This window comes from Perissodus microlepis, chromosome 3, assembly GCF_051167445.1.
Source record: "Perissodus microlepis isolate ML-2025 ecotype Zambia chromosome 3, ASM5116744v1, whole genome shotgun sequence".
NCBI lineage: Eukaryota > Metazoa > Chordata > Actinopteri > Cichliformes > Cichlidae > Perissodus > Perissodus microlepis.
Window position 1 is genome coordinate 33,658,348 of NC_140463.1, and position 27,999 is coordinate 33,686,346.

General features: G+C 39.9%; 2 pseudogenes across 2 annotated transcripts; both read left to right on the plus strand.

The window, feature by feature from the left end:
• Positions 1 to 1,042: 1,042 nt before the first annotated feature.
• LOC146391256 (cornifelin homolog B-like) lies at positions 1,043 to 2,913 on the plus strand (annotated as a pseudogene). The gene is made up of 4 exons (XR_014799909.1): positions 1,043 to 1,151; positions 1,471 to 1,598; positions 1,918 to 2,063; positions 2,704 to 2,913. The product of XR_014799909.1 is annotated as a cornifelin homolog B-like (transcript).
• Positions 2,914 to 21,290: 18,377 nt separating this feature from the next.
• LOC146391257 (cornifelin homolog B-like) lies at positions 21,291 to 27,754 on the plus strand (annotated as a pseudogene). The gene is made up of 4 exons (XR_014799911.1): positions 21,291 to 25,076; positions 26,316 to 26,443; positions 26,749 to 26,894; positions 27,545 to 27,754. The product of XR_014799911.1 is annotated as a cornifelin homolog B-like (transcript).
• Positions 27,755 to 27,999: the final 245 nt, after the last annotated feature.

A 27,999-nucleotide genomic window follows, 5' to 3' on the forward strand; every position in this document is an offset into this window, starting at 1 on the left:
TTCTCCAATCTACATGTTGCTATTATTATGATTATTATTATTAGCAGTCGTATTACACGTTGAAGTATCATCGGTGCACTTACTAAACCTCAGGTGGCCCTAGGTGGGTCCATCGGAGTCTGAGTGTGAATGTGGGACAAGGTGCTATGGAACAGTAAAAAGCAGTGTTTGGATGTGTTTATGTAGTAAAGAAACACTAAGTGCTCAGAGTAGAAAAGCAATATATAGGTACCAGTCCATTTGGCTTTCAAATGTCAGTGTAAGTACTCTTACCTGCTGGTGACCAAATGTTTGGCTAAAGTACAGACTTTCTGCACTCAAGTACAAATAATACTGTTAAAAAAATACTCCAGTAAAACTTGAGCAACTGATTCAACTTCTTTACTCAAGTAAAAGTAAAAAAGTACAAGCTCTGAAATGTACTCAGAGTAAGAAAGTAAAAAGTATCCCTTTGGAGGAAGTTTCTATTTTGTGTGCACAGCTAAGTGAACCTTGTGCTTTATTGCAACCGCCCCCCAAAAAACACACACAAAAAAACACAGTCCCACTTTTAACCCAGACTTTGGCACAGTCATCTCTTGTTATGCAACATCCTCTGGTGATTTATAAAAAAGCCTGTCATATGTTTCTGTTTAGGCTCAAATTAGTTTGATGTTTGGAGGCTCACAGTGACAGAACTGCGTTAAAGCAAAAGTAACATTTTTACAAAATGTAAGGTGTAGAAAGTACAGATATTTGTAGTAAAAAGTAATCACTAAAAAAACGCTACTCAAGTACAGTACAGATACCTGAAGTACAGTAATGAAGTATTTGTACTTTGTTACTTCCCACTTCTGGTGTCAAGTGTGTTTGGACTGACAGCAGAAGTACTGATGGATTCATAGAATAAGTCTTGTTGCTGCTCTTCAGTTAAGCAGTGTGTTTTCCTTTCACAGCACTGAAGCAGGGGCTCAGTGAATTCCTAAACAGTTACTGTGCGTCATTACAGTGATTGGTGTGGACTTCCCATCAGGCTCAGCCCTTGAGTAATCCGTGTGTGTGCGTACTCTCGGCACCTCCCCTTCCTGTTATTGGTCTGTGCTTAAATGCTGGTGTTTCCAAACTTTTTCTCTTGTTCTGAAAGCTCAGAGAACCAGAGAAGACAAAAGAAGGTAAGAAAAACATTTTACACTGATGAACAGCTTAAGAGAATCAGAAATCTTTGTAAAATCATGAATGTAATACATGGTAACATTTTTCTGAGGAAGTCAGAGATAATAAATCTGTGCATAAAAACAATGTCAGCTCTTTTGTCTGGGCCGTACATAAATTATTTGTACAGCTGGCCCAAGGTATTTGTTGTCATTTATATGAAACAGGAATCATCCTGTTATAACATGTATCAAAACCAGTCTTTTACCTTTTTCATGTTGAATTTCTCTAACCAGATAACCACTACAGCGTTTCAATCGGTGTCTGTGTTTCTTTCAGCATGGTGTTTCCTACAGGCACGGCTGTCCACAAGCAGCCCACCCAGGTGGTGACAGTCGTCAGGACCGTTGAAAACTCTGGCCAATGGAGCACCGACCTCTGTGATTGCTGCTCTGATATGGAGAGCTGTAAGTAAACCCAGGAAACCCTACAAACAGCAGTGATTTGTGCATGAGCGATTTCCTCAGACTTTGTTTGCAATAAGCTAACCGAGTGTTTGAAGTCAGTAAAAAATCAAGAATAAATGACCTATCTGAGACTACATGATAGTAATGATCATTTAGTAGCATTATGGAGTTTTTCATTATTTTACATTTTTCACCAGAAAACCAAGTTTTCGTAATTGGAGTGGAAATGTCGCAATACGTTGTGAGATGTGATGATTCATGTGCTGAGGTGTCTGTCTGTCTGTCTGTAAAATAACTCTGTACCTGTTTCTTCTCAAAGGTTGCTGTGGCCTTTGCTGTTTTCCCTGCATGCAGTGTGATGCAGCCAATAAACATGGATGGTGCTGTGCACTGCCACTCCTGGACGTTTGTGGTGTGGTGTCCTGCTTACTCCGTGGATCCATCAGAGAGCGCCACAACATCGAAGTAAGGCTGGATTAGAGATGGGGGACACTGTTACAAACTACACTTAAAAGATAGATGTGGACACTAGAGGAAGTGCACTTTTATAACTTCTGCACTGGCTTCATTTTTAAGCCCTGGAGGTTTCTGCGAGTTGAATGTGTGTCTTTGTGATGTGGTTGTAAAATTAACTGACGTAAAATCTAAATGTAAATTTAATGAGATTCATATAAAATGCACACAAATTGTGCTTTGTGCAGATCCTTCTCACTCACCCTCACCTCTTCAATAGCTCCCAGATGTCTCTGTGTCCTCATTATTTGTTTATAAGTAACCTCATGTAGTGCCATCGTAAAAGTGACCTGGATAAAACTTGTGGTATTTTGCAATCCGTGGAAGTTATAAAGGAGTAGCTTGAGTTGAGAAAGAGGAAGTGTAAAGTTCTTCAAATCTGAAATCTCTTGCCCTCATCGTGGGAAAAAAAAGCTGCGGCTGCTTGTTTTGACAAACTCTCAGATATTTGGTTACCCAACTCTACACAGGGACACAGCTGCCAGATGAGGGGATGACAACACCCCACTAAACTTTTATGTCTGAGGGGTAACAACAGTAACTCCTGCTGCTTCATCCTCTGTCTATCTGCTTCTTCTTCTCCATCCTGCAGGGCTCGTTCACTGATGACTGCTGTAAAGTGTGCTTTTGTTACCCGTGTGTTTGGGGCCAGATGCATCGTGAGCTGAAGATCAGGGAAAACAAGTAGCCCGCCACCTCGACTGTGATCAGCACGCAAGTCGTCTGTGGATATGATGAAAACATTTTGGCTGTGTAATGAGAGGCTATGACTTTTTCAGGCCAATAAAATCCTTTAATTTCATACATCATGTGTGAGATTAATTGTCCTCTTCTGCAAAACAGAGTTTAACCATTGTTCAGATATAAACTAGTCATATTCACTAATTGTGAACTTTGATAGGATAGTGAGAAAGACATTGTGAGATCACACTGTCCACTCACATAACTTTTCACAGTATTATAATATATGCAAATGAAATAATTGTGTATGATGGTGGAACCTGGCAGGGTGACGCTGATCCTTAACAACAAGGAAACAGACCACAGACACATAGACGTTTGAATGTCAGTAAGTGCATCTCTCACCAACATGAACATTGATCATAATGAAAAAGACCAGCATGGTACAGCCTGAAGAAAGCCAGACACCATGTGCTTTTACAAATGACAGCTGCAGATGTGTGCAAAGAACTCTACTGAACAGAGGACAACCTCTGCTCAGTGTGGGGAACAATAATGTGACTCAAAGCATCTGTTATGTGTATCTGCTCTCCAAGTAGGTTAAACAACATTAGCCAACATCAGAGTTAATAAGCTAATTTTAGCTCTGTGAGGCACTGGTCTGCTGCCATGTCGTTTCTAGACAAAAAGCTGACGTACTTTATTGTCATAGTTGATAAAGTTTCTTCATCAAGCTTTAACATTTACAGAACAGCTCAAGATCCAGATGAGAGCAAGTCAAATGGACATTATTTGTCAAAGGCCAGCAGCAGCAGCCATATTCAAATTGATAATTGTCATGAACTTTTTGGGTTGTAAATTCTGTTTCACTTTTACTTAGACTGAGAGACGAGGACATTAACATTAAAGCATCAACATGTGTTTCTTGTCCAGGTATGTGGAGTGGCAGAAGGATTTTTATGCCTACACTGAATAATGCTTCTTTAATTGCTTGATAGTTTAGTGGATTGTAACAAGCTCAGCTACACTCCTCAACTCTGTGCGGTGCTGTAAATAATGGATGAAGGTTTGTTTGTCTTTTAGTGGCACCTATTAATGTCTGGATAAGAACAGATTATGTGCAGAACAGCACATTATTGTAGCAGAGAAGCTCCAGAGCTACCCTAGCCAGTGTTCAGTGCTATTATGTCACTGTTTTAACACTCCCAGCTTCAACAATCCACGTAAATGCTTCTTATTAACAGTTAAATAATTCACAGTGATCACAGTGGCCACACAGATGTTCATATCCAATAATCGTACACAGTGCTGTGCTCTACAACCCACCTGATGCACATCTCTCAGTGCATTTATCCACTGCCTCTGAGAGGGAGTGCCATTGTTCTTCCACAGAGTAATAGATAAATACATTGTGGTTATTATGGCAAGTGGAGTCACACACAACATAAAACAGTTACACCTCCATGTGGTTAAGAGACTGAAACAATGTTAAGCATGTTTCTCCTTTTATCTGCTTTATTACAAATAGTTCAGCTAACTTAGGAAAGTTCTGATCAACGTGATCGAGCCTCTGCATCAGGCGGGATAATTACTGGGTCCACCTTAAAACTGGTGTATTTTACTCTAATCGCACTATAAGGTTGCTTTTCAAAGTAACACTGCAATAACTACACCTTTAAATTCAGGTTTATGAAGGTGAAAAAGTTTGTTTGTAACAAGAATGCTTGCAATAATGTTCATTTTGGGGCAATGTATGCATGACATTATAATTGGGGGATGACATCCTCTAAAACAGGGGTAGGCAACTCCAGGCCTCAAGTGCCGGTGTCCTGCAGGTTTTAGATATCACCCTGTGTCAACACACCTGAATCAAATCATTAGTTCATTTCCAGGCCTCTGGAGAACTTCAAGACATGTTGAGGAGGTAATTTAGCCATTTGAATCAGCTGTGTTGGATCAAGGACACATCTAAAACCTGCAGGACACCGCCACTCGAGGCCTGGTAAGCCTACCCCTGCTCTAAAAGTTTGACCCCAGAATGAATCACGTCAGTTCACCATTAAATAAATGAAACACAATTCACATGTAAATTAATGTGATTGTCTTGCAATATATTTAAAACAGGCTTTGTGGTAATAGTAGTCTGTGTAATTCAGTTAAATTCTATAGGGCCAATTCACAACAGCAGTTGTCTCAAGGCTCTAAGTGGATTCAAAGTTTCTGTTCTTCATTAACAGATTTTTCTTACTTTGTAAGAAACAGTCTGAGTAACTGGTCTTCTATTATTCCCAGTAACAACATTAACATCTGTCCACTGGTCTTTTACAGTGTTTCGCTGTTGTTCAGTATCATTAGCCATCATTAGTTGGCTCAGATGAACGTGGATTGTTCATTTTGTGTTTTCCCGTCCTTTCTGACTTTGAGAAATTAATTAATGCCTTCATTTCAACCAGGCTTGATTATTTCCTTCATTTTGGAGTCAGTCAGTTACTAAATTTTTAGTCTTTTTAGGTGGTACCTCTAGGTACCACAGGGGGGAATGTGGTGGATTTTTGTGTGATATGTGTAACTATATACACTATATATCTATGTGCACTGAACATATATATTTAAACTTTCATGTAGAGTCTTAAGCGCAAGACATTTTGCTTCACCGAGGTTTACTAAGGTGGTACAGTAACAGGGCAGTTGATGCTGTTGAGAGTTCGCCTGAATAACTCACTCTCCAGCTCCGGTAACTAACCTTCCCTAATACACACTCAACGTCTTTCATGCAGCACAACCAAAACAGTAACATTGTAACAGAGATCCTGAACACATCACAATAAAATATCATACGATATAATATCACACACACACACATATACTTTGAACCCACACTGAAGTGTTTTTATTTATGAGAAAGCATGTAACCTATGTAGTTATAAGATTATGTTATAAGATTGTGCCACTTGCTGTATAAGATTTAATAATTAGGATTAATGTGTGATGTTTGACCGTGTCATGACCTATTGTAATAAGCCAGAGCAAGGGGTAGTCAGAGTCCTGACTGGCCTTTGGCCAAGACCTTGGCTGCTACCTGACCCTGACCCACCTGAGCCTCCTTCGATCCTCCCTCCTAGCTGCAGTATTGGTGCTGTCACTTGGGAGATTCAGGACGTCATTGATTGTGTGCTCCTGACAGAACCAGATCCAGGTACAGGTCCAGCTGACCGGTGTATTGTACCCCGAACCGCTCAAGCGAAGGTTCTGGACTGGGCCCACACGGCAAAGTTCGCCTGCCATCCGGGGCAAGGTAGGATGACCACGTTGCTTAAGAGACATTTTTGGTGGGATACACTTGACAGGGATGTTAGAGAGTATGTAGGCGCTTGCACTGTGTGTGCTCGCAACAAGACCCGCTACCCGCTACTAAAATCATGAAAACTAATGCGTGAGCTGTTTTTTTGCATACTTAAAAGCAAGCTCTAAATAGAATATAAGAATTTGTATAAAGATCCCACAAAGTTGTTGCTCAATTGAATAGGCCCTTCCTTCCACCAGAAACCTCAGTCATCAACATAACATTTTTTCAACATTCCATCCATTCATAGTGAATTAATTTAAGACAAAGTGATTCCTCTTCATTTGCAAATCATACTACACAGTATCCTTAACAGAATACTCAAGAAACTTAAAACCAGCCTAATAACAGGAAAATGAAAGTAAGGCATAAAACACATCAGCAGAGACACATAATACATACATGGATTACACAACACCATATGTGACATTAAAATAATACAATTAAACAATTAATTCCCAATTCTGGATTTCATCTTGGTCAGGTGCAGCTTTTTTCCTGAACAGACTTCTCAGTGTGGGCTTTGAAATGTCCTCTGATAACTTCAAGGTTGACATTTCTCGGCAGTCAGATTCAAACTTTACTCAACTTGTCTCCCCTTTTCAGTCCCGTATTTCAACCAATTTATGAGTCCGAGAAAAGTCTCTCTTGGTACTTCTTGACTGCTGGATCTTGCATAGCTTCTAAGAATACTCGAGATGTCTTGGTCCTACTCTTGATTAAAGTCAGGGTCGGCGATGGGTAGTAGTTGATCTTGCACATCCATCATTCGGAAGCTGGTTTGGGCACTGTATGGCTCCACTTGGGCTGTAGGCTCTGCAGCAGATTCAACGGCTACTGGATGGGTCATAGTTCAGTTGTCTGGAGCAGCCTGTTTCACTCCGTTGTCCCCTCACACTCGCAATCAGATTGCCAGCACCTGCTCCAGGACCTCTGCATCTCCGTCTGTTATCCAGATGCCATCTCCACCTGCAGAACAATAGCTTTGCAGACTGCATTAGTTGTGTTCACAGTTACCTCTACAGGCCCTTTATGAGGACTTATCTATGGACCTTTGTGAGTATGCCATGCAATGTTAGTTGTTTTAGTCTTGTTAGTTCACGACTGCATGCACCTTAGTACTAGAGTTAATATTTGTACCCAGTTGACCTATTACTTAGCAAATTCCAATTCATTGCTTTATTTTGTGAAGCACTTTGAAATGTTTGTCCCAAATGCTGTTATAAAGAGGAAGCTTTATTTATCTTTACCCAGCTATCAATTTAGGAAGTGCATAGTAAAGCTCTACAAGGTTGTTTCATTTAGGTATTAATATGTCTGTTTTCTGGTGATCAAGACATTTAATCACAGCCACAGCACCAGGGAGCTTTAGGGCGACTACTAGCTGGGCTACTGCCTCTTCATACAGTACACTATTGGGGATCTGTCGGCTTCTCTAAGACCCTCTTTGTTCTTAAACACTATTTGGGCACATGTCACATTTATATGCTGAATTTGAATAAACATTAACTCTGTTACCGGCTGCCAATTCACAATTCCTCATTAGCGCTTTTAGCCCTCGACTTAACGTTGCTGGGTATATGGCTGATCAAACTTCCCACACCTCTATAGCCGCAGAATCGGAATTTTCAAAGCTAAGTTAGACAATGCCACATTGACCACACAGTTCTTCATGTTGGCAGTAGCTAAACCATCACTCAAAAATCGTCACTTGACCTAGCTGTCCTAGCCAATTATAGGCCAATCTCTAAAATACCCACAAGAGCAGCTGTAAAATAGCCACAAAGGAGTGCCTTATTTAAAGAATTTCAGTCAGGTTTCAGAGCACATCACAGTATAGAAACAGCTTCGATGAAAGTTAAAAAATGATCTTCTTAAGGCCTCTGACAGTGGATTGATCTCTATGTTCTATACTGTTGACCACAACATATTATTCGAAGAATCCTCCCACATACACAAGACCAACCATTGAGCTTCACAAGGTTTCACCCCAGGATTTATTTCTGTTTACATAACACGTGCCTCCTTCAGGTAACACCACAAAAGACACAACATGCCTCTGCCGTGCTGATGACACCCTCTCTCTCATCCATCCATGAAGCCAGGCAACACACACCTGTCAGTCAACCTAAAGGAATGCTCTGAATGGCATTACCTTGGTCTCCATTAACACTGAGATTTCTTGGAGTCATTTTTTTTTTATCCCAATATGCGCTAATATGTGCTTTTTAAGGACTGCTTTCTTCAATTTCTGCAATATCTCTAAAGTCCTGTCCCAGAGTGATGCTGGAAGACAAGTTCATACATTTATTACTTCTAGGCTGGCCCACTGTAATTTGTTATTATCAGGATGTGGTAAAACTACATCAAAATGTTGCACATGAATACTGAAAGGGACTAGAATGACAGAGTATATTTCTCCTATTGACTTCTCTTCATAGGCTCCTTGTTAAATCTGTTTTTTTTTTAATTACCATCCTGCTCCTATAGTACTGTATCTCCCCACTTTGCTCTCAAACTTTAAGCTTACTAGAATATTTAAAAGTAGAATGGGAAGCTGGGCCTCCAGTTTTTAGGTCTCTCTTTGGGGTTATTATTAGTTATTATCAATCTCTGGCTCTCCTACACAGCATATTTTCAGTCCTGTCTCTTTCTCCTCACCCCAGCTGGTCACAGCAGATGACCACTCCCCCCTGTGCCCAGTTCTACTGGGCATTTCTTCCTGTTAAAAGGGGAATTCCTCTTCTCCAAATTTCTTGCTAAAAGTGGGTCAGATAAATAATCGTTTTGTAATGTTTTATTTTTGCAGTTTATCCTTAGATAATAAAGTGCCTTTAGATGACTGGCATCGTAATTTCATGCCTGTTCAACCTTGAGTTGAATACTATACAGCTTGACAGCCTTTGTTCTTATAGAACAGTCGCCATTGAAAAGCTAAAACAGCTGTATTAGACTATTCATACAAATTTTCATGCATGGGTTGTTTATAGGCAGTAAATCATAAGAAATTCCCTAACTGGATCTTGTTACACATTTTGGTGGTGGACTCTGAGGCAGACAATTACTTCACACCCCATTTTCCTTAACTAGAGTGATAGTAAATTTTGGACCAAAAATAATACATGTAATTGGTATTATGTGTACAATACACCTGGATGGCCATGATGAACATTGAGACCTCCTGAAAAACAAACAGTTCTAATTGCAGGTTAAAAGGTCTACTTCAACAGTTTGTAAATTTGTATTGTACTAGGACAATATATAGAGGTTTAATCATGCTGACTCAACTCTGCCTTACCTTAATCTTCTCTGTTTTCCCCATACCAATGAAAAGTCCTTCTCTTTCCTTTTGGTTGCCAAGTGCCCGCTCAGACTGCATGTCCCTCCTCAGTGCTTCAAACGCTACCTTTGCACACTGTAACTAGAATAGAACTAGAATAGAGTCATTTAGTTCTGCAGTTTTTGCTAGAGTATGCATTTGAGTAATTTAAATATGTCAATCCACAGACAACTGGACCCTGCCACACACAGGAAAGAAAATTTATGCCCCATTTTTCTAATATGAGGTTTGCTCATTTTTTACAGGGAATCAGGCTTTAGCCTCTTTCCCTCCAAAATATCTGATAATTTAGATTTTCTCTTCTGTTTTTTGTTCATTCTTTGGGAGAGTTAGCAATTTAGCTCTGCTAAGCGATATGTTTTCCCCCTTTTCCCAATACAGTTAAGATTATGACAGAATCTTTCTCTGCTTTCTCCTTTACACTGCATTCATTTTTATTTTTCTTCCATTTGAAAGGAACTACAAATTGCTCACACACTGAATTATCGCACTATGGATGGTTTAGTGTTGCACGTTTAGAGCTAGCATCTTACTATTAGCTTCAATACAGGAACAGAGGTAGCTGCCACTGGTCTATATGTAGCTGCACTGAAAAAGATAAAATAGAGATTATTTGTCATATCTGCATACAGATTTACACATATGTACACATTTGCACCCACACAGTTACATACATGTCAGGAGGATACCCAAGAGCAGTGTACCAGGGTCAGAAACAGCAGATGTTTCAATTTCTCATTTTGTGTTACCAGGGATCCTGAGTTTCATCAGTACCCCAGCTTTTAGTAAAGCCTCATGTGTTAGTTTCATCCCTTCAATAATGCAATGCTCATAAGGTGTCATTCCTGGATTAATAACTTCTCTAAATTTACTTATCTGTCCCATGCCCTACTGGAGTTCTAATGCTCTGTGTGTATATGTTCTTGTGTCACTGACAGTCATGTCTGCACCCTTTATGTATTAAACTTTCCTAAACTTCAATAATATTCTAATGTAAGAGTGTTAGTAATGAATATATTTTAATAATCTCCTATCTAATGCTTTCATGTGGACTAGTTCTTATTATTTGTGTTCTTTTCCTACTGGGAGAGTAACACAAGGGGTGGAGCCCAGGGCTTTAAACGTATTAGTTTGCTGGGAGCATTACTGATGCAGCTGCTTCACGTTGTTCACTGCAGATATCATGGATAGTTAGGTACTCTGGTATCAGTCACAGTCCATGTACTGAAGATTTCTCTTGGAAGTAAATTTCTTGTTGTTATGGTACTGCCCACATTCCTCTTGGAGTTCTCCAGGAACATTCACACAGAGAACATCCCAGATGCAGACAATGTTGGCTCTTAGAGGCCACCGATTGTCAGTTCACTTGGAAGATCCAATCTGGAGTTCCTGGGTTTTCACACGTGCCAGCCATTGGATGTCGTCATCCAGCTGACTCCTCCTCTCCACCTTTGTGCAGGCCTCATCAGTGATGTGGGCCTTCACAGTGCCAGTGTTGCTCTTCTCCACAGACTCATGGCCTGCCGTCTTTCACTGGTGATCTGTGTTTCTCCCCTTCAGTTGGTGAGCTCCTTCATCTGTAAGGAGTTTTTTTTTTTTTTTTTTCCATAGCAGGAGAGTCGTTGTTTCGAGTATGTGCATACATCAGTTAGCTAGTAACTGTTTTCATTTGCTCCACTTTTTTCTTTTGCCTGTGAGCTCGACCTCATGTTACTCTTCGTTATCTTACTCCTGTTCTTTGAATTCTCCTATTTAGCTTCCTTTCCTCTGACTCACAGCTTTCTTTGTCCCACCTGTCTAATCACTCTTCAGCTCCTTTATCTAACTTCCTACATCTCAGACTTTCTCATGTTTACTTCTCCTCTTCTAAGCCATAATCACTTTTGTCATGGATTTTTGTTTTTTGTTTTTTTGTTTTTTAATACAAAGGCTCAAATTTTGATTTCTCCTTATTGCATTATAGATCAATGTGTTTTCTTTCTAATTACCAGCTTTTGCTGGAACAAAGGCTCTGTCATCCCCTCCAAACCCTGCTCCTGTGTATTTCCCCCTGCATGATGCACACTGCTTATTCAGGGAGCTTTCTGTTTCCTACTGGCAGCACAGATTTATCTATATTTGCTTTTATTTTCCTTGTAAAACTAAAACAAGAATTATAGGGGCTTTATTATCATATACTACAGTTTTATGTTTTTCTGCTCAACTTTCCTGTAAGTGACAAGATGCAGCTGTGGGATTAACCCTGTTATTCAAAACCCTAATTCCTGAAATAATTGCCCCCAAATTTGCCACAATATCTATTAAACTTGACAAATTAATATTAATAGCAATTTGGCATATGTAAGAGTTACCATATTGCATTTGCTAAAGACAGCATTTTGCAAGTTATTATTTACTTTCTTGGATGTTAAAAATCACTCTGATGTTTTGGGACTCTTAAAACTTAAATACTTCCTGATTCAAGCCTGACACTCTAGGCCTTAAAGGGTTAAGGCCCTCTTATGTCACGCACCTCTGACACTCTTCTAAATATTATTTCTCTTATAGCTATAGAAGAAGGATTACACACAGTCTGACCAGCATCAAGGCAAGTGTTTTAGATACCAAAGATCCCTTTAATAATCCCTCCCCCATACAATATCTAACCATGCTTTTCTTTCTTGATCAGCATTTCTAATGATCCACAGCTGCAGGTTAACCAGCCATGCATCCCACAACTTTTATTTCTATTGTTTCTTTTCCCAAGCAAATATTCTTTTTCTTTAGATTTAAACTTTTTTCTAAAGTGCTCAGGTGTAGTCACTTTGCATTCATACCTACTCTTACTCTTACTTTACTATTACACTTAATGGCATTTTTATTACATTTTTCTAATTACCGTTTTGTTATTGTTACCATTACACTCTAATCAGTTGTCATTGTATTTAGGCTTTTTGTTTACTCACTGAATTATATTATTCTCAATTCTTTCCACTACTTCTCTACTGTTGCCCCTCTCTCATTCAGTTCTGTCTTACTTCCCTGTTCTTATTTTAATAGTTTGTTATATTTATTTTAATTTACCTGAGAACCCGTTTACTGGCCTTATCATTTTCCTCCCAGGTGTTTCTTCTAATATTTTATTCTCAAATTTAGAGCTTCTTTCTTCCTGTTCCTCACTCTAATGGGCACTATTCTTGTTACATTTTTTTTGTTCATAGTACTCAGCATTTGATCACTTGTTTAAGCATCTTCACTGATGTGGGCCCTAAACTTTACAAACAAGTTACATATTTTTTTCTTTTTTTAAGCAAACAATTTTGCTTCCTGTCTCAGGTGACTCCTCTGAGCTTCGCACAAGCTCACCATAACAATAACCTCTTCGAGACATGCAGGTCAGTCTTTTACTCTTCTTCTCACACACTTGCATTTGGCTTAGATCATTTGAAAGCCTGTGCACTGGTCAAGGACACTCTTGGCAGGATGTCGGGGCCCACCCCACACACCTCAGTCAGAGCAACTTGAGCCAGCTACACCCTGTGACGCTGTTTACAGGCCGCCTCCTGCAGCAGCGGCTCAGCTGATGTGAGCTCTCTCAGTACAACACTTTTCCTTTTTTTTTCTGCTACTGTCTCCCTCTGCCACACTCAACAGGCACTAAACTTTACTTTCAATTGTTAAGTCACAATCTCTGACTTATTAAACCACCATTTCCAACAAAACTCTTCTATTTCACTTCACTATTATCCATCCAGTGATTTTAGCTATTATGCTCTGGGTTTAATACATCAGTTAGTTGCATTTAAATCCTGTCTACCTTCTTTTCTCTTCCCAACTACTTATTTGTGACGGCAGCATTGTAAACAGATCTCTAGCAGGTGTCTCTTATTGTTAATTTGGTCATATTTGTCCTCATGACCACTTCACCCCACATGTCAGCCTATTTATTCTGAACTCCTCTAAACTTCACACAATTTATTTCCAACAATCATTCATTTCACATCATATTACTCAGGTGCCTCTTGCCCTCTCTGTGTGCTTTTGGGTGAGTTCATGAGCCCTCTGCAGAACTTTCTAACAAAGGCAAAACTTCATTATTTACTTCTCTCGCACTCCTCTTTGGTGAGTGATAACAAACCCTCAATATACATTTCACATGCAAACTCTGAGACATTTATTAGAATCTTCTACAACTCCTGCATTTTACTGAGATCGAGTTATGGATGCTGTTTTGACTCTCTCATCTTCACTGTAGCCCAAACATGTTCTTATTTATTTGGTCTCTATCTCTTGTTCCGTACTAAGATGTTCAGATGTTCTTAGATCATCACCACTACCTTCTATATTTCTCCAAACACAGCACAAACCTCCCTATTTCATTTATTATTTGTTTGTGTGATTTATTTACTTTCCCTATAATTATTTTAGGCCTGGGTTTTATCCCAGTTTTATTATTAGAATTATTTTATAGTTCTCATTCTTACTGTTATTAGTTTGGATATGTTACAATCTAGCCCTAGGTTAGGTTATCCTTTTTTTTAAAACTTTAGTCAAGCAGCTCTATTTCCAATTTATTTAATTTTTGGTCATACTTTTATTAAGCTATAATCCAAAAAAGTGCCTGCAATCCCTATTTACTCATTATCCCTATTTTGGTAATTAATATTTTCTTTTACTCAAATTTACCCACAAATTTTCTGCCTTACGTCGTATTGTTGCTTAACAAATATTATTTCCGCAGATCTTTCTGTTTAAATTCCTTAAACAACAACATTATATTTCAGCAGCAGTGTCTGTTTTCCTCTTTATATTCAGCAATTCTTAATTTTTGCCAACTTCTCTTTTCACTGCTCTGATGCTCCGCTCACTCGTCCACATATCTTAGGGATGATTCACAAACTGCCTGCAGACACGGTGCTCTGCAGCAGAGTGAACTGAGGTTTTTTTTTAGTCTCTCAAATCAGTCCCTCTACAACTTTTTATTCATCTACCTACTAACTTCCCTTTTCCTTATTTATTTATCAAAACCCACCCCTTACGCGTATTCCTCTAACTCTTATTTACAGCAAGAGTTATTTTAAGCAATATTTACAGCAATACATGGTTGTACTCTAGACTACTACTTAGCAATATTTACAGCAGTGATTATACTTAAGGGTTAGTAACAGCTATTTACATATTTACACTTTGGCCGAAGGTGTCGCCTTTCATATAGCGAAGCGCGCAATTTACCAAGCGTGTCCAGACCGGTGGACTCGAAGGCCCTCAGAATCCCACTGCGAGCCCCAAGCCCCCGCGTTACGTGCTGAGTTCTTATCTCCAAAAATCCCCCAAAGCCCGAGCAGACCTGACTACCTAGCAATTCACTTGGGTTAACTAGGTTAACCAATTAAATGGTTAACCTAGTTAGCCTGTGTCAACTTATCAACCTAAATGGATAACTAGGTTTCCAGCGGTAACCACCTTGAGGGTGCCGACATATATTTCACTTTTCATCACTTTTCATCACTTCAACTTTTTTACTTCTGCGCAACTTACGCCTATTCTTCAGATACACTTCCTCAACACTAAAGAATAGCGGAAAAATAAACACAAACTCCCCCAACACAGCCCTGGAGTCATACTCCAGCACAGGGCAGAGCAGCCTTTCACCGACACAAACCCCAAATACACACACACACACACACACACACAGCGCTCACTCACACTCCCCCCGCGGGTCACACAAGTTACAGCAATAACACACACACATATGATGCAGCATTAAACTCCACTCCTTCAGCATCTGCAACTAACAGTATTTCTTACAGTGTAACACTTTATCACTTAGAATAACAGCGACCATTTGATTAAAGTCCTTTTCAAGGTTAGGTGAAATCTACTTGGAGCCAAGGTGGGAACCCCCCTTCTGCACTCAGACAACACCAACATTGAGCAGGAAAAAAAAAACTCTGCTTACCTTATTATAGCGGCCGCTTGGTGTTCTCTCGTGTGCAAGGCTTTGGCATTCCCCAAGGCTCCCAGCAATCACCTTAATTCCTTGTCCCTTCGTACGTCGCCAATTGTGGTCGCAAATTTTGAAGCCATCATGATAACCTTCTCCCACCAACGATGTGGAGATCCAACCCTTTTAGATCCAATTAAAATCAAGACACTCAAAAAGATGCTCTGTAAAAGAGTAGAATTCTTGGAACAGAGTTTAATACACTGAATCATATGAACAGCAGGAAAAATACATACAGACATTTAGCAAGAGAATTACATAGCAGAAAGCAAGCAAAGCAAAACCCCGGGGTGTGCAGCCTTAAGCACAGACAGCAGAGCAACACAGAGATGGACAGAGAGAAACAGCAGAGGGGAAAAAGAGCTGGGGGTGTCCTCTGGTCCCCTAATATATAAGGACCAGTATCTCCGCCCCCTGCTGCTGGGTAACTTTCCCACCCATCCAAACACAGCTGCAGGGGTCAGGGGTCCTAATTATTAAATCTTATAACATATAATCTTATAACTACATAGGTTACATGCTTTCTCATATATAAAAACACTTCAGTGTGGGTTCAAAGTGTGTGTGTGTGTGTGTGTATATCGTATGATATTTTATTGATGTGTTCAGGATCTCTGTTACAATGTTACTGTTTTGGTTGTGCTGCATGAAAGACGTTGAGTGTGTATTAGGGAAGGTTAGTTACCGGAGCTGGAGAGTGAGTTATTCAGGCGAACTCTCAACAGCATCAACTGCCCTGTTACTGTACCACCTTAGTAAACCTCGGTGAAGCAAAATGTCTTGCGCTTAAGACTCTACATGAAAGTTAAAATATATATGTTCAGTGCACATAGATCTATAGTGTATATAGTTACACATATCACACAAAAATCCACCACAGGAACATACTGTCACGACTGGGCGGCCAGACACAGGTAAGTGGACTCAAATGCAGACACAACACGGAGGCTCGGAGGTATAGTGCAAACGAACAATTTATTTAGTACTCAAAAATGGCACACCATGAAAGAGGTAAATGAAACAAAAATGCTATACGTGAACTAAGGGCGAGAGGGAAAACATAGACCTCTGAATATTAGTTATCTACTAACGTAAAGTTTCAGATTACGATACTAAGAATCTGTAGCTACAAACACACTGTGATAGGCAAGGGCTAGTAGACAAAACTGTTACTAGGGATGCTGTGAAAGTAAACAAGACTTGGCTAGGACTGTCTCCACAATAATTGTTAAACAAGTAAACAGTCACACTGCGTGTGCAGCAGCAAAGTCCAAAGGAAATAGTCTCTTTATCCGGCTGGGCGCGTTATTTGGTATTTTCCGGAGTAGGCACACAAGGTACAGGGTCTCTGAATTATTGTCTGGGTTGAAGGCGAAGCTTGGAGGGGATTAAAGGTCCGAGTGAGGCTAAGCCAGTTCGTGTACACTCACTGTGAGGTGTTGGGCAGGGAGGCAGGCAGGTGAATAGCGCCGAGAATAGAAAGCAGACCAGCGACGGGAAGTAGAGTGGTTACTGACAGCAAGATCCAATCCACTGTGAAGGTGGGTTATAGTGATGGGATTTCCGGCCCTTTTTAGAGATCCGGCTCTTTCGGTTCAGCTCACTAAAAAGAGCCGGCTCTTTCGGCTCCGAACCGGCTCTTCAGTTTGTTTTGTAGCTTTAATTTATTTATTATTAACAATAATATAAAATTATGCACAAAAGGAATTACTAACGTAAAAACAAAAAAGTGGTTTTATTTATATATGTTTATATATAAATATATGCGGTGGCCCCTAGAGACAAAACATGTACAAACTCCAAAACACATTTCTAGCATGAACTGAACTTCCAAAGCAGAGCTACTAGATCACTTAAATTACACAATTGAAAGCATGTGTGTATTGTTTGTGTATTTATACACAGGCACTCATATATATTCAAATAATTTAAAAAAAAAGTTCATTTACCTGTTATTACCACACACCAAGTCCGGTCGTTAGTACTTGCTAGCTTGTGTAGCCACTAGGTAACAAAAGCTCAACACTGCGCCTAGCATCCTGGAGCACTTCTGTTGTCTTTTGTACGTGTTTTGAGTTTTTATGTGCTTCGGAGTTTTTACGTGCTTCGGAGTTTGTACGTGCTTCAGGGTTCGTATGTGATTTGAAGTTTGTATGTGCTTTGTCTCTAGGGGCCACCGTAAATATACTTTTATTTATTCACTCCACATAAAATGTAATAAATAAATCATATAATACAAAAATCAACTATTCACATTTCAACTTTTAACTATTTAAATTTTCAGCTTTTTCCTTTTACAAATTTAAAGTGAAACAACACAAAACACTGCAAACCACAACACAATTAAATATAAATTATAATATGAAAACAAAAAGAACATGCATATTCTCTGTCATATGGACCTGCATGAATAAACTTTCTGAATCCTTTATCATCTGCAACTGAATATAGTTGTGGATGATTAGTATACCTTTCTAATGTGACGTTGTTGTCCCTGGCTCTCTTTCTCTCTCTCTCCCCCTCTGGCTCTGTTCCTGTGCTACTGAGTGTAATTACCGCCCCTCCCCCCTCTGCCCAGCGTAAAGCACAAGGCTCGGGTGCAGAGTGAAGCGGAAAAAAGTGCGAGAAAGAGAGAGGGTGAGAGAAAGGAAAAAAAAACCCCGACGTGACCGAGTTTTGAGATCCCTTCCCAGACGCCTTAACGCCCACTCACATCCTGGGCCATCTGACCTCAGGAATTCGCATGATAAGGTGGGGCCAGGTTTCACAATGAACACACCCGAAACTCTGGCTGATTGGGACCCACACCCAGTTTCACACCTTGGCTCAGGCGATTAGAGGATCATCAGGGGGTCCTTTTGTCCCTCTGTGGGGGGATACTCCCACTAGGTTTATATCTGGGACTCTCCACCATTTGACCTTAGAACTGAAGAAGCTTCTCGGATGAGAGGTGAAACGTCTTCAAGTAACTTAAAGAAGTCCAGACGCTTTTCTTTGCAAGCTCCTTTGACATCGGTGCACTTACTAAACCTCAGGTGGCCCTAGGTGTGTCCATCGGAGTCTGAGTGTGAATGTGGGACAAGGTGCTATGGAACAGTAAAAAGCAGTGTTTGGATGTGTTTATGTAGTAAAGAAACACTAAGTGCTCAGAGTAGAAAAGCAATATATAGGTACCAGTCCATTTGGCTTTCAAATGTCAGTGTAAGTACTCTTACCTGCTGGTGACCAAATGTTTGGCTAAAGTACAGACTTTCTGCACTTAAGTACAAATAATACTGTTAAAAAAATACTCCAGTAAAACTTGAACGACTGATTCAACTTCTTTACTCAAGTAAAAGCAAAAAAGTACAAGCTCTGAAATGTACCCAGAGTAAGAAAGTAAAAAGTATCCCTTTGGAGGAAGTTTCTATTTTGTGTGCACAGCTAAGTGAACCTTGTGCTTTATTGCAACCGCCCCCCAAAAAACACACAAAAAAACACAGTCCCACTTTTAACCCAGACTTTGGCACAGTCATCTCTTGTTATGCAACATCCTCTGGTGATTTATGAAAAAGCCTGTCATATGTTTCTGTTTAGGCTCTAATTAGTTTGATGTTTGGAGGCTCACAGTGACAGAACTGCGTTAAAGCAAAAGTAACATTTTTACAAAATGTAAGGTGTAGAAAGTACAGATATTTGTAGTAAAAAGTAATCACTAAAATAACGCTACTCAAGTACAGTACAGATACCTGAAGTACAGTAATGAAGTATTTGTACTTCCCACCTCTGGTGTCAAGTGTGTTTGGATTGACAGCAGAAGTACTGATGGATTCATAGAATAAGTCTTGTTGCTGCTCATCGGTTAAGCAGTGTGTTTTCCTTTCACAGCACTGAAGCAGGGGCTTAGTGAATTCCTAATGTGGAGATACAGAAATTCTTTTATTGCTGCCATATAACTTGCATCATTATAATTGCATTAACAACATTCTTTACAGCATTATTTCATCTAATAATATTTCTCACAGTATTGATATTGTATTACAGTTGTTTATTGAAGATGTTCATTTGAGGATCCTTCCATTATGTTAACTTTTATTACAAGTACGGTCAGAAGTATTTCATACACATTGCATATTTGTGCTTATTTCGAGTTGATGTTTGGTTCATTAAGGGTCTTAAGCTTCACTGGCGTGACTGTCCAGGTGATACATGCTGAGGGAAACTAGAACATAGAAGGATAACTGCAATACATGCTTACAATACATTTAATCCATATAATCTAGGAATAGGCCTGAGCAGAGGCCCAAATGTATCCAGCTTCTTGTTGCAAACCTGTTGCATTTTATTCTACTTGGTAACAGATGACTGGAGGCGATAACCAGCCCTCAGACACTCTGAGGGCTTAAGATTATTACCTTGTATGGAAGGTGTTATCAAAATGAGAAGTTCTATGTCTGTTTATAGCCATTAAAGATGTACAAGATATACCATTAACTGTGACAAATGGCTGGAACCTATTTTAATCTGTCATTGACAGAGATGGGCAGTAACCTGTAATCCGATTACTTTTTTTCAAGTAACGAGTAAAGTAAGGGATTACTATTGCAAAAATGGTAATTAGATTACCGTTACTTTCCCGTAGGAATGCTGCGTTACTGCGTTACTAAAACCGTGATTTTTTTGCAAGAATGTCTCATGACAGTGACGTAAGCGAGTGCAACGTTGGTGACAACAGCTGTGTGCAGATCAACAATGGATAATATATCGAGTGCGGGAGAGAGTATGAGCATGCAGCGTTTAAAGCCTGGAAGTACTGACCTTATTTTAAGTTTGATTCCATAAAAAGTGACAAAAACATTAGTGTCCGTTGTGCGTGGGAAGAAAACTTCTTTTTACAGCGAAAAAAAACCCCTAAACTTCCAAGCAAGCACCGAGTGCGCTATGACGTAATGGGAAATTTACAGAGAAACTCGCGGATTCTTCCACTGACCGCTGCGGCACACCTGCACCAGGATAAACCTCCGCCTACCCACTCCTGCTTTACAGGTGAAAATAGAGCAAAAGGACCGCTAGTCTTTGACTTTATTTATTTTCTGCTGTGTTTTACTTGCATCTATTTGAAAGACTGAGTGTAAACACAAAAAAAAATGATTTTATGTGCTGGAATGTGCAGAAAATAGGTTTAAATATTAAACAAATTTCTTCCAGTCAGAGAATGTTGCATATAATTAAATTTTTCCTTGATGCATAAAGTTAAAAGATTAAAACTAATAAAACAAGTTTTAAAAAGAGACTTTTCCATTTGATTACATTTTGTATGATGGATTATGTAGAAAAAGTAGAATTGGGCTGAAAGATCTATCGCTTTATCACCTATTCAGGTTGTAAATCATGTTTTTAAAAAGTAACTAAGTAACTAAGTAATTAATTACTTTTGAAAATAAGTAATCAGTAAAGTAACGGGATTACTTTTTTGGGGAAGTAATCAGTAATTAGTTACTGATTACTTTTTTCAAGTAACTTGACCAACACTGGTCATTGACGCCATGGGGGGGCGTGTACCCCACTGCTTTATAAGTGTCCACAACATGTATTTTGGGCAGAAGACATATGTTGATGTTTTCTCCGGGCTGTTAATAAACTCACCGTTTGATTGCACTTTTCTGGGGCCTCCGTGGTTTGTGACACTGCTCTACATTGATCGATTTCGCGACAGCTTGGTGGAGGATGCGGGCATTTTGTAGAGCGCTAGAGGTGTTACTTTCCGCGGTGGTCGAGCCGGATTGGTGGTCAGACGGGCAGACGTCTCGGGTGGTTTCTTGACTACTGTGGGCCCACATAAAAAGGTGAGCACAAACCTCTTAAACTGAAATTGTGCTGTATTGGATTATAATGATAAAAATGTAGTCAAGAAGTTACGCGTTGATCTCTGTTTTTGAGTTTTGTCTGAGTGAAAGTGAAACTTTGAAGTAGCGTTGCATTCAAGGTCGACTCGTAAGAAACAGTACTGAGCTAAAAGTAACTTGAGACTTGAGATGTTTTAAGGAAATAAGAGAATAAGAGAATATAAGAGTTATTGGTCATTTTATGGTTTAATAAGTGTCAAGTTCAGGGGTGCAGACCCCCTCCCTACTGGAGACATCCAGTAGGTGGTCCGGCGTGGCCGTACTGGAGATTGACCATCTACCAAGACTTGGGACCTTGGTTTTAAAATAGGTTATGATCAGAGGATCATTTTGAGAGACACTTATTTGTGAGTAAAAAGAGTAATTTCGGACGAGGAAGTCTGACAGAAAACACCTGGTGCTGTCAGGATGTTTAAGTGACACAGAAGTTCAGAAAATCGAGTCAGAAATGGTTTTGTGGCTCTTGGTAAACTGATTGTGAAGGAAAATCAGTGTTTATTGTGCTGAAGTAACAGATCCGGCGCGGTCTGAAGGGAAGAATCAGCTGTACAATTCTGAGTGTGCAGCTTTGTTGATATTAACAGATCCGGCGTGGTCTGAGGAAAAAAATAAATCGGTGAATGGTTGATATACTTACATGAATTTTGGTGGATCCGCTGAGGTCCAGAAAAATAATCAATGCGGACTGTGTTGGTTTGGATGTTGATAAATGATCCAGGAAGAATTGCCCTGGGTCTGTGTCTGTGTGTTGTTCAGAAACAACATGCGCAGTTAAAATTGGGCGCTGTTCCTTACTCTTTTTAGTTTCAAAACACGAAGGGTGTTTGTTTCACTTTAAGGTTGGATTAAGAATTACTGTGTGAGGAACGGTTTCACTTTTGACTAGGGAAATAATATGCTTACTTTTGGGTCTATGAGAATTGAATTACAGTGGGAAGGGGATCTTCTGAATGCGTAGGTTGTTTGTACTGTGAGACAGTGGAGAGAACTTACGAAGTTACCTTCTTTCACCAAGTAAGAGTGGAAGATCTCGTAACATTCTGGTGGAGATGCCGGGGTAAAAAGAGTGAGTTCGGACGAGGAAGTCCGAGAAAAGGACACCTTGAGTTGAGCAAGGTGTTTAACTGACTCAGGATTTCAGAGAATCGAGTCAGCTGTGATCTTGAGTTCTAATGGTAAATTGATTTTAAAGGAAAATCAATGTTTACTATGATGAAGTAATTCTGAAGATATTACTAGATGTGCTGTGATACAAGTGAAGAATAAGTTGTGTACATGTGGACACAATTGTGTTGATATTGATGGATCGGCTGCGGTCCATCTGATAAGTGAATGCTGGGTAAACTGAGACAAGAAACTGTTTTTAAATCATCACTGGCTGCAGTGATATACATGTGCTGAAGATTACTGGACCCGGCGAGGTCCATATGATGAAGTTCTTGGGCAGATAAATGACAGAAACAGTTTCTGAATTTTGAGGAGAATTCTGAAGCACTGAGGTTGAATTTTCTCTGTGCTTGGTGCGCTGTGTGGACTTATATCAGAGTTATAAGTCCAAAGGTTATGACCCGGAGGTCATTCATGGTGTTTAAAGAAGAACAGGAATTAGAAAAGGATATTTAATCTCATATTTTGTGTAAATTGAGGAAAACTCACCATATATGTTCACCTTTTCTTCGTTTGAAGGGACACAGATATTAACACACACACACACACAGTTCTTGGGTGTGAGTTACTTCCTCTTTTAATTTTAAACTGCGACACGTGTTCATTGAACTAGAACTTCAGCAGTGAATGAGACAGGATTTAGATTAGGTCTAGTTCTGGTAAAGTAAAAGATTATGTTCAAAGTTTTATGCCCTGGAGGCCAAGAGTCGTGTGTAGAGAAGAACATGACTTAGAAACGGACATTTAAGGTCACATTTCGTCTAAGATGGGGAGAATTGTCCCATATGTGTTTATTTCTCTTCTCTTTTAAGAGGACATACGCACTTAACTGGGTGTTGTCTACTTCCTCTTTCTGAGTCTAAAAAGCATGTTTGATAAAATACTCGTAGGAAAACGTATTTTGAGTGATTCTAAGTGTGTGAATGTTGTGAGTACTCGATTTGAATGATTCTGTGTGATTTGTACAAAATAATAAATAAGTAATAATAACTCATAGGAGAGTGGATGAACAGAGGAAGTCTGAGAGAGAAGTGTGTGCGTAGGCAAACTGCAGAGTGTGTGCGTCAAACAGAAGTCTTACCCAGAAGTGAGATAGTTTGAATCCACAGCTCAGTGAAAAGATGCATGAATTAAACCTGATTATAATATAAGATGCAATGAAGAAAGCAGCTTACACTCCTTTAATTTCCAGAGCCAGTGTGTCCCCTCCCCTCATAGCACCCCTGCCCACTTGGCCCCCGTATCAGGCGAGTATGGAAGGCTGGATAGCCCATGACGGGTAAGATCCCACCTCGAAACCCTGGGACAACCTAAGGCAGGCACAGTCACGATTACTCGGCCTCAGTCCCTGTGAGCTCAGACTCACTGGGGAGATGAAGTGAAGAAGACGGGACTTCAAGGGTCAAGCCGCTGGGCTGAGGCTGAGGGGGAAATGTCATTAACAATGACCAGTGATGAGCCAAAGAGAGAAAACACTCCCTCTCTTTCTGGTTGAATTGTTCACAGTGCCATGTCTCCATAAATCTGACAAGTGGCCCCTAACTTCTGGCTGAGGACAAGGAATGCTGTTATTTAAGGTGGGAAATCAAAATTTGGGTTAGCAAATTTGGGAAGGAGAAAACTGACTGTTTAAGTGGAAAATTGTGAAGGAGTCTGAAACACTGCAAAGCAACACATGCAAAATCACACACACACAAACAGAAAATGCATTAACCTTACAAGGACAAGACAAGCTCATGATGATTAATGCATAGACATTGATTAAACCTGGCTTAGAACACAAACATACGCAATGAAGATCAGCTTGCTACTAGTATGAGTGATAGAATGGTGTGAATGTTTAATAAAATACACTTGAGTTTGAAGTTGAGGAATAACTCAAAAGAAGCTATATGACAAGGGAGTGAGTTATGGAAAAAAAGAAAAAAGTGATTAAAGTAGTTTTAAAAGAGTGACTTAGGAGTGCTCTCGTACTGAGTGATCAAAACCAGTGATCACTGTAGAAGGAAATAAAATAATTTAATAAGGGGGTAATGTTTGAATATGTATTTCTCTTGTCACGGCAACTTCTTGAGAGATGACTCAGTATGCAAAGTAGTTGAATGACTCGGGACAGGAAAAGAAAAAGAGGAACTTGGGTTTCCTGTCTGACTGTGTGAGTGAAGCATGCACTGGAGGAGACACTGTGACTGTGTGGCGTTTAACAAGACTTTCTGTGTGCAGGTGAAATTATGTCAGTTGACTTCGGAGTGTCAGGACCCTGAAGAACTTGTGGCAAAATGTTCTGTGTTTAAGATTTTTGAGGTTGTTGTAGTGATGGATTGATTCGGTCAGTTTGCTTTGGATGTTCTTGTTATTTTAATAGAGGGAGTTTGATTAAGCATGGACATGTCTGAGAGGGGCCCATTATTTTTGTAACAGTGCACTTAGAGAAAACCTGTCAGGTGATTTTGTTTTGTGCTTTGATGAGCTAATAATCAGCTCTCTTTTTTTCTCATTTTTGTTCTAAGCAGGCCTGCAACAGTGAATAACAGCGCTGAAAATTCTCGGGAAGAACAAACATAAGGTGGGCTTTCCCGATTTCAACTGGCTGAGGAGAAGGCTACCTGTGGGGACCTGATTAGGTCTAAGTCCCTGTCTAAAAGGATTGTAGCGAGTCAATCCAGTCCAAAAGCATAAAGAACTATTTTCCTAAAATAAAATAAAACAAATGAATGAGCTCATGTTGCTGAGGGTGGAGAATCTGATTATTTGCGCGGGAGTCTCCACTATTAGCAATACCTGGTGTGAATGCGTGTGAATGGATGTGTGTAAATGGACGGTGACTGGACGGATGAGGTGAACTAAGGTTGGACTGACTGGACACTGAGATAAAGACTGGCCTAAGGTTAAACACATGACTGATGACTGTTCTGTTTTAAGTTTTCTTTCTTATAACACAGATTGGATAATAAGTGAGGAAAACTCAGTATGAAATGTGAAGTTCGGGTTAACACACAGGTTCTGTTTACCTGAGAGGAGGATTGCTGAGGTGTGAAATGATATGACTAACCTTTTTCTTTTAATTTTCTATTATTATTATTATAATTTAAACCTATTTTAATCTGTCATTGACACCATGGGGGTGTGTGTACCCCACTGCTTTATAAGTGTCCACAACATGTATTTTGGGCAGAAGACATATGTTGATGTTTTCTCCGGGCTGTTAATAAACTCACCGTTTGATTGCACTTTTCTGGGGCCTCCGTGGTTTGTGACACTGCTCTACATTGATCGATTTCGCGACATTAAACATTCCTCATAGTCATTACAGTGATTGGTGTGGACTTCCCAACAGGCTCAGCCCTCCGCGGCTCTTGAGTAATCCGTGTGTGTGCGTACTCTCGGCACCTCCCCTTCCTGTTATTGGTCTGTGCTTAAATGCTGGTGTTTCCAAACTTTTTCTCTTGTTTTGAAAGCTCAGAGAACCAGAGAAGACAAAAGAAAGTAAGAAAAACATTTTACACTGATGAACAGCTTAAGAGAATCAGAAATCTTTGTAAAATCATGAATGTAATACATGGTAACATTTTTCTGAGGAAGTCAGAGGTAATAAATCTGTGCATAAAAACGGTGTCAGCTCTTTTGTCTGGGCCGTACATAAATCATTTGTACAGCTGGCCCAAGGTATTTGTTGTCATTTATATGCACCAGGAATCATCCTGTTATAACATGTGTCAAAACCAGTCTTTCACCTTTTTCATGTTGAATTTCTCTAACCAGATAACCACTACAGCATTTCAATCTGTGTCTGTGTTTCCTTCAGCATGGTGTTTCCTACAGGCACGGCTGTCCACAAGCAGCCCACCCAGGTGGTGACAGTCGTCAGGACCGTTGAAAACTCTGGCCAATGGAGCACCGACCTCTGTGATTGCTGCTATGATATGGAGAGCTGTAAATAAACCCAGGAAACCCTACAAACAGCAGTGATTTGTGCATGAGCGATTTCCTCAGACTTTGTTTGCAATAAGCTAACCGAGTGTTTGAAGTCAGTAAAAAATCAAGAATAAATGAACTATCTGAGACTACATGATAGCAATGATCATTTAGTAGCATTATGGAGTTTTTGATTATTTTACATTTTTCACCAGAAAACCAAGTTTTCGTAATTGGAGTGGAAATGTCGCAATACGTGTCTGTCTGTCTGTCTGTCTGTCTATCTATCTATCAAATAACTCTGTACCTGTTTCTCCTCAAAGGTTGCTGTGGCCTTTGCTGTTTTCCCTGCATGCAGTGTGATGCAGCCAGTAAAGATGGATGGTGCTGTGCAGTGCCACTCCTGGACGTTTGTGGTGTGGTGTCCTGCTTACTCCATCAGTCCATCAGAGAGCGCCACAACATCGAAGTAAGGCTGGATTAGAGATGGAGGACACTGTTACAAACTACACTTAAAAGATAGATGTGGTCACTAGAGGAAGTGCACTGTTATAACTTCTGCACTGGCTTCATTTTTAAGCCCTGGAGGTTTCTGCTAGGAGAATAGAGTTGAATGTGTGTCTTTGTGATGTGGTTGTAAAATGAACTGACGTAAAATCTAAATGTAAATTTAATGAGATTCATATAAAATGCACACAAATTGTGCTTTGTGCAGATCCTTCTCACTCACCCTCACCTCTTCAATAGCTCCCAGATGTCTCTGCGTCCTCATTATTTGTTTATAAGTAACCTCATGTAGTGCCATCATAAAAGTGACCTGGATAAAACTTGTGGTATTTTGCAATCCGTGGAAGTTATAAAGGAGTAGCTTGAGTTGAGAAAGAGGAAGTATAAAGGTCTTCAAATCTGAAATCTCTTGCCCTCATCGTGGGAAAAAAAAGCTGCGGCTGCTTGTTTTGACAAACTCTCAGATATTTGGTTACCCAGCTCTACACAGGGACACAGCTGCCAGATGAGGGGATGACAACACCCCACTAAACTTTTATGTCTGAGGGGTAACAACAGTAACTCCTGCTGCTTCATCCTCTGTCTATCTGCTTCTTCTTCTCCATCCTGCAGGGCTCGTTCACTGATGACTGCTGTAAAGTGTGCTTTTGTTACCCATGTGTTTGGTGCCAGATGCATCGTGAGCTGAAGATCAGGGAAAACAAGTAGCCCGCCACCTCGACTGTGATCAGCACGCAAGTCGTCTGTGGATATGATCCAAACATTTTGGCTGTGTAATGAGAGGCTATGACTTTTTCAGGCCAATAAAATCCTTTAATTTTATACATCAGAGATTAAGAGATTAATTGTCCTCTTCTGCAAAACAGAGTTTAACCATTGTTCAGATATAAACTAGTCATATTCACTAATTGTGAACTTAGGTAGGATAGTGAGAAAGACATTGTGAGATCACACTGTCCACTCACATAACTTGTCACAGTATTATAATATATGCAAATGAAATAATTGTGTATGATGGTGGAACCTGGCAGGGTGACGCTGATCCTTAACAACAAGGAAACAGACCA